Source organism: Stomoxys calcitrans, chromosome 4 (assembly GCF_963082655.1).
Source record: "Stomoxys calcitrans chromosome 4, idStoCalc2.1, whole genome shotgun sequence".
NCBI lineage: Eukaryota > Metazoa > Arthropoda > Insecta > Diptera > Muscidae > Stomoxys > Stomoxys calcitrans.
The window spans coordinates 130,774,643-130,782,994 of record NC_081555.1 but is presented as its reverse complement, the minus strand read 5'-3'; positions in this window follow the sequence as shown (position 1 = coordinate 130,782,994).

Sequence of the window (8,352 nt, the reverse complement as noted above, 5' to 3'; positions counted from 1 at the left end):
TGGCTTGTGGCAAAATGTTTGGGATTACGTGAAAAAACAAAACACAAACATTTTGATTATAACGAGGTTGTATGGGGTGCTTTTTTTAGAGTGGCATAACTGTACCTTAATATACGAGGAGGCCACCGTAGCGCAGAGGTTAGCATCTCCCTTATGACGCTTTATGCTTGGGTTCGAATACTGGCGAGAATATCAAAAAACAAGTAAAAGCGCGCTAAGTTTGACCGGGCCGAATCTTATATACCCTCCACCATGGATCGCATTCCAACTTTGTTACCAGCGTGCCTAGGACTTGCATATACTCCGAAAACAAAAGCTTAAAGACCTATAATTCTTTCGTCCTATTTACTCAAAGCCATAGAACCTATTGTGGATACCATGATAAAGAGAAGGACAACTAGCGAACTGCTCAAATACACACAGCATGCCTATGTCAAGAGAAGGTCGGAGGAGACTGCTTCATACTTCGATGCCAAGACGTACACATTGGCGGTATGAATTGACATCGAGGGGGCTTTTAACGATGTTACAATGATCAGTACCGGGTGGACCGGGTCCTAAGAGACTGGATGAACCATATGCTAAGCAACAGATGGATGAATTGTGGGTCCCAAAACATGAAGATAAGTGGAAAATTGAATAGGGAACGCCACAAGGATGCGAAACTGGACAAATGTGACGCAGCATGTTTCCTCAAATGAAAGATTTCGATGCATGACAAGGTCAAAAACTAAGGAGTAATCTTGGACAGAAAACTGAACTGGAAGTGTCATATTCAGGAGCGTACGGACACGGCTCACAGATTTTGGGCACTATCTCGACGGACCGTAGGCTCGAAATGGGACCTGAATCTGAGAATAGACCACTAGCTCCACAGGAGCGTGATTATACCAATACTTACTTACGCCCCATTATGCTGTAGAGATGGAACAGACCTAGAGGGCAGAGTGGAGGTGGGGGTCTACAGTGAAATCCCAGGGTCTGATTTGTGTTTCTGACTGCCTGACTATAATACGGTCCTGCAAATTCTGGTGACCACGGAATGCGTGAGTCACCAGTAACACGAAAACGTCAAATATGAACGTCTTTACGGACGGTAAACTTGCGATGAGGGACAGTATGGTCAGTAATGGTCTTCGAGGGTAAGAAGAAGATTTACGCCTTCTCTTAGGATGGCCTGATCCGAATTGTTTGGGTGTCGGGCCATAGCGGAGTAATGGGGAATGAAAGAACAGATGATTTGGTAGTGAAAGTCAAAGGATTGCCGTCAATAGATTTGATTAATCCGAAACCTTTCGGGGCGACGCAGTCCGAGTTAAGGGTGTGGACGATGAACTCTCACGGCGTCCCATGGAGGGTTCAGGATTGTCGGAGAACGAGGTTACTACTAAAAGGAAATAAGAAGAAGATCAGTTTAGCTTTCGGTATCATATGCAGAATAGGTGCAGCAAATGATAGAATGTGTAAAGCATGTGGGGAAGATGTTGAGACGTTGGGCCGTTTCCTATGTCATTGCTCGACTTTCGCGGCTAACAGACACCGGTACTTATTTGGGGACACAATACCTGACATAAACTGACTTGAATACCAGAAATAAACTTGAATACCAGACATGTACCGACTTAGGCAGAACAATTAAGGATTTTGTTAGGTTAGTTTAGGTTTAAGTGGCAGTCTGCCATCAAACTCACTTAGACTTTTTCGTCCATTGTGATACCACAGGAACAGAAGATGGGAACTATCCGCATAGAAGTCTATGTAACTTCTATTACCAAGGATATCGTAGTTCCAATCGGTTCCATCAATAGTGGCGCAGAATTTTTTTTAAATAGTCTGTCAGGTTAAATCCATGCTCAGTCAGGGTGTAATCCACTCTACCTGGAACATCGGACACATGGCTGAAGAGAAAGCTCTCTTAGCATCACGGCAGTGGTCGCAGCAATTAGTCTAGCCACAATTTCCAAGGGCATTAGATGTAATAGCATTTTATTCAGTGCATCAAATAGTGTCGTCCTCGGTACGGCTGTGATGCTCAAATAAGCCATCCTTAGCGTCCGATTGACTATTGAACAGTAGGTGGACTTTTGAAGCGCCGTCCACCAGACCACAACACTATATAGCATTTAAGGTATGACGCGCGGTCTAAACCCCCAACTTTTGACAATGGCTCTCGTAGGTGTAAAGGGCAAGAATTGCTTTATTTTCCACCCTTACCTTTTCTATTATTACAGATATACATATATGGCAGCTTTATCTAAATCTGAACCGATTTCTATGAAATTCGCCAGTAAGAGAGTCAAGAGAAAATCCATCCTACCGAATTTCGAGAGAATCGGTTAACAAATGACCAGTTTTTTTCATTATTACTGCAAATCGGACGAACGTATATATGGGAGCTATATCCACAAAAACGACATGCCTGTACCAAATTTTAAGATGATCGGCTGAAATTTGCGTACTGTACTTTGTACACAAATTAACATGGACACAAAACGACATGCCTGTACCAAATTTTAAGATGGTCGGCTGAAATTTGCGTACTGTACTTTGTACACAAATTAACACGGACAGACAGACGGACATTGCTAAATCGAATCAGAAAGTGATTGTGAGTCGATCGGTATACTTATCAATGGGCTTATCTCTCTTCCTTCTGGGTGTGGAGGGTAGTGGTGTAGGGTATAATTATTTTCAATGGTTCAATTGGGTGAAATATTCAAGTAACGCTTTCTTACTAAAATCAATAACAGTTAGGTATTAACACCAACACCAGTTCAAAAATAAGACTAGTACAAAACGGTATTCATCATTTTATATTTCATCCATACCATGCAGCATTGCTTTGATTCCAAACGGTGTTGCTTTACTATCAATACCATATGGTACTGAAATGAGCACATTTCGTATCAATTTTTCGTATATCTGAATTTTAAATTGTGTAACTCTAAAATAACACCCCATACTGAAAATTCCCAAGAGCCGACATGCTTATCAATGTTACTTTGTTTTTTTTTTTCTAATTATTTGTGATTACATGGTTTCTTCTAGCAAACTCCATATTTGTGGTTCATAAGCATGAATAAATATTGTCAGCCCTTGTTTGAAAATTTCACATCAATATAAAAAGTGTTTCTATTTTTTTGCTTCGTAATGGTCCACTGGTATTTGAAATGTTGTTGTCAAAAAAGTCTATTGTTTTCAATTTATTTCATTTCATTTGGACACAGGGCTACAAGTTTATCAGAGGTCATATTATTACACTGAAAAAAAAAAACGTAACGATCCATATTCTGCATTAATTGTAGAAAAAATAAATTGAAGAAGTAGGCTTCTTGTTTAAAGCGTTAAGACGTTTTGTTATTTCGTTCCTTAAGAATATTCTGCAAGTTGTAATAGGTAGTCGTAACAGCTACGATAGTATAATCCATTAGGCGGTTAATGATCTGTGTCTGTCTCAAGTGTGAATGTGTCATCTCGTTGGATTGGGCTCAAGGTGTGCGCCAGCAGGGAAGGACGGAAATCAAAAGGCAGCAACTAGCGCAGCTTCTAAGAAGGAGTTGTTCACATCTCAAGTGTCTGGATTCGAAAGGAAACCCATTATGACAAAACCGAACGAATTTGTCAGGATGAACTCCTGTCTGACTCGGACGCCGAGGCTACCGCAACAGTGGTGCAAATTTTGATTCATGACTATGGTCCCGTTACTGCAAATAAATCTCCACCATTTTCGGCGTCACATAAAGCCTTTCCAACGGCAGGAGCATTTGACATTGCTCTTATCCAGAAACCATGGGTGTGTAGAAGAATGGTTCGTGGACTAAAAAGACAAAGTAGGTTAGGATTTAAACTGCTCTAGATGTGCCGCCTCTCGAATCCTTCCCATCCAACTCAATGCTCAAGAGTTTTTTCAAATAAATAAGTTTTTTTTTTTGGCGCACCCTGTATTGATTTCAGGCTTGGAGAAAATATTGCAACACAGGTCCCTAAACAGATGAAAGACGGGTTGGAATAATTTTCGACACACTTTCTGTACTAGATATGAAAAGTGGAAACTGCGGAGGACATAGACATAATGGTGAAGCGAATCACGAAGGCCCTGAATAATTCGCTCATCTCAGCATGTTCTAGAGCCAAACTAAGGGACTAAGGCTGAGAAAGTCCCAGAACAAATCCTGGGTGGAATTCCGCAGCTCAGCGTGGGATACATCAGAGATCTTAAGGCTAGGGAAGATTCCATCTTCGAAACCTAATACGTTAGAATAGATTCAGAAGCCAGGAAGTGAATGAACAATGCCCAGTGGGGAAACACTAGAACTACTCGTTGACACAGATTTCCCCGGGAAACTCTGCAACAGCCAACGCGGCGCCAGAAGATGTTGTCACTGATATGCATTCGTCAGAGGATGTTGGGGAAATTGTGTCCGAGCCGAAAGTCCTTTGTGCAATAAAAAGTTTCGACTTCTTCAAATCGATAGGCCCTGATCACGTATTGAACTCAGTTGAACTACACGCTAGGTCCGATAGACCGTAACGCAGAGTTTAACATATCATCTTATGACGCCGAACGCCTGGGTTCGATTTCGGGCGCGAACATCAGAAAACAATTTTTAGTGGTGGTTTTCCCATTCATGCATAGAAGGCACCTCTCAAGAGGTGTCGCACTGCGGCACGCCGTTCGGAGTCAGCTATAAAGCTATATCAGCCATAAAAAAAGGCTATCATTGAGCTTAAAGTTGAATTGAACAGCGTTCATTAATATATGAGAAGTTTGCCCCTGTTCCTTAATGGAATGTTCATGGTCAAAAAATTTGCATTTGTCCGATAGCCTAGCTCTTTGGCTTAGGGAGAAAACTCTGCTTGTATCAGCATGTCGTATGTACCTGGGGGATAGAGTAATAGACAGGTAATTTTCATTCCAAAAGCAGGGAAACCCTACCACACTTAAGCGAAACATTTCCGTTCTATTAGTTTGTCATCCTTTATCTAGGGCAAGGATCTCTGAAGATCACCTGTCTCGGCAACAGCATGCATATAGCAAGTCCGAGTCCACCTAAACAGCTCTTGACCACCTAGACGGCTACATAGAAGGTTCTCTCGCTGTGAAGGATTACACAATGATAGCATATCTTGAAATTGCGGGTGCTATCAATAATGTAAAACAGACGTCAATCATAAAGGAGCTGGAGTTATTAGGCATCAATACTACCGTTAGAAAATTAATTAATAACTTACTTACTAAAAGATTCATTACGGCAACCTAAGGATCTAGAGATGTAAAAAGATGGGTTATCTGTTGATCTAAAAGCGAGAACATCAGAAAAAAAAAATTTAGTGGTGATTCCTAATCCATCCTAATGCTGGTGACATTTGTGAGATACCACTTTAGGTTCCGATTTCTTTGAGAACTTGGCCGTTTGTCAGATGTGAACATTCGCAAGTGGTTGGGCTTTTAAAGAGATCGGATGGTTCAATTGTAGGGACTAAGAAGGAATCTTCCTTCTTACTGTAGAATCACAATGGACAAAAACGTCTAAGTGAGTCTGATGGCAGACTGCCACTTAAACCTAACCTAACCCATGTTTATAAGGCAGCTATATCAGTCATAGGGATGGATGGGTTGGGATCGGTTACGGGGGCTATATTCCAATTAAAAGCCAAATGGCCCATATTTAATCCCCAACGACCTACATAAGAAGTATCTGTGCGAAATTTGCAATGGCTAGCTTCATTCGTGTGACCGCTGTTGTTATTTTAACAAACGGGCTGCCGGACGAACATGGCTAGATCGACTTAGCATGTCAAGACGACCAAGAAGATGTATACTTCATGGGGTATATAGGGGTAAACTAATTTAGTCATTCCAATAATCAGTCAGATAATGATGTCAAGTTGGCGCCATACAGACTGAACATCAATTGATAACATTTTCAGACCCAATGTTCTGTATCAATGGATGCGAGTTTCACAATGTTAATCAGCAGTGGCACAGTGGGTACAGAGCAAATCGCAAGTGAAACTTGTTATAGAAATGAAAAATCGTAAATTATTTGAGTTTAATAGTTACGGTATGATGTAGTAGGCCATAGTGGGTGTACGATACGCGTCAATACTATGGCGTCTTAATAATATTATCTCATACCATGACTTTTAATACCTCATTCGGTTGATATGAAAAAATGTTCCTTACTTAAGTGCAAATTTTGCCCATGAACATTCCACTAAGGAACAAGGGCAAACTTCTCACATATCAATGAGTCCAGTCCGATTCAAGTTTAAGCTCAATGATAAGGGGCCTTCTTTTTATAGCCGAGTCCGAACGGCATGCCGCAGTGCGACACCTCTTTGGAGAGAAGTTTTACATGTCATAGTACCTCACAAATGTTGCCAGCCTTAGGAGGGGAAAACCACTGTTAACAATTTTTCAGATGGTCTCGCCAGGATTCGAGTCCATTCTGCGTCATAGGCGGACATGCTTACCTCTACGCTACGGTGTCCTCCCAAACAACATAATAAAGGAGAATGACGATATATGACTTATTCGAGCTAGTTCCTAACGTTAAACCATCAGGATCGCTAAAAAAAACCTAATAACTTGTGAATGTTCACATCCGCAAAATCAGACAAGTTCTTAAAGAAATGAGAACCTAAAGTGAAACTCCTTTGGACTGCTATTGTGGGGCACACACAATCAGTAGATGTTCAATAATCTATTCTTCCACAGCTTCTGCAGACATAATTTTAGAGCTTCCACAACTGCACCCACCATTTGTAGTCATCGAGGAAAGCGTTGTGTACAATTTTAGCAAGATTGGTCAATGAATGCGCTTGCAGTGGTTTTGATATTGTGGTAGTTGTCGAGGAAAGCGTTGTACAAAGTTTTGGCAAGTTTGGTCAATAAATGCGCTTGCAGTGATTCTAGGAATGAAAATCGGGCGATATACATATATGGCAGCTATATCTAAATCTGAATTTCTATGAAATTCGCCAGTAATATTAGGAGTCAGAAGAAAATTTTTTCTGCTAAATTTCAAGAGAATCGGTTAACAAATGACAATTTTATAACATTATTACTTCAAATCGGACGAACATATATATGGGAGCTATATCGAAATCTGAACCGATTTTTATGAAATTCACCAGTAATGTCGAGAGTCATAAGAAAATCTTGCCTGCTAAATTTCGATAGCTTAAGAAATGACAATTTTATTGCTGTATTACAGCAAATCGGACGAACATATATATGGGAGCTATATCCAAATCTGAACCGATTTTAACCAATTTCAATAGCCTTCGTCTCTAGGCCGAAAAATATGCCCGTATCAAATTTGAAAACGATCGGATGAAAATTGCGACCTGTAGTTTGTACAAAATTAACATGGACAGACATACGGACATAGCTAAATCGAGTCAGAAAGGGATTCTGGGTCGATCGGTATACTTATCAATGGGTCTATCTTTCACCCTTTGGGTGTTGTAAACAAATGCAGTAAGTTATAATACCCTGTACCTCAGTATTGGGGTAGGGTATAACTAAAACTCGTATATCCCCAAAACCAGTGGAGGTATTGTACCTCAGCAAAAATTTTTGAAAATCGGACCCGAACAATTTTTCGTAAAACCGAGGTGACCAACTTTAGGGGCCTGCCAAAAGGCGCCCAGACAACATAGGGCCTTGAAATTTTGCACACGGTCTCGTCTCAGCTGTAACCATTCCAAATTTCAAAGAGATATCTCTATCCCTTTTCGCACGGCATATTTTTGAACTAGTTTTTCGATTTTCCCCCACTGTATATCGTGGCGGCAAGGGTTATTGTTAACCGATCGCCATAATATTTCGTTGTTTTTCTATCGAGATCAAAAGGAAAATAATGGAAGTTATGCACTTCTCTATTTTCAAAAAGTTTCTCCTTGATGCAATTTTTTTCTCCTTAATTTTTGACAGCGAGCGATGAACCAAGATCGAAAATAGAACGCCGGTCCGTGAAGCCTCCGTCCTGGTTTTAAGAGCCCTGCTGACCAATTCACTGTTGTACCCGTCATCCTCGCGTTAAAGTCATAACACCTCATGTATTCCGTGATGGCTAGAACTTTAACCTGCAGAACCGTAACATGGTCAAGCAATCGGATCGTTGTCCCTCCTAACCCTCAAGGTTGACTCTTAATCCCACTGTGCCCTCTGGCTTTGATCCATCCATACAGCCTAAACGTCCAGATGGTAATGCCAGAGTTCCGTCAATCCAAGACAGCCCTGGAAGCAGTGCCTCGCACTCAACCTCAAATGTGATTTCTGGTATCAAGTCCGAAACCCCAATCAATATACTTCTGGATTTGGCACTTCCAGTCCAATTTTCT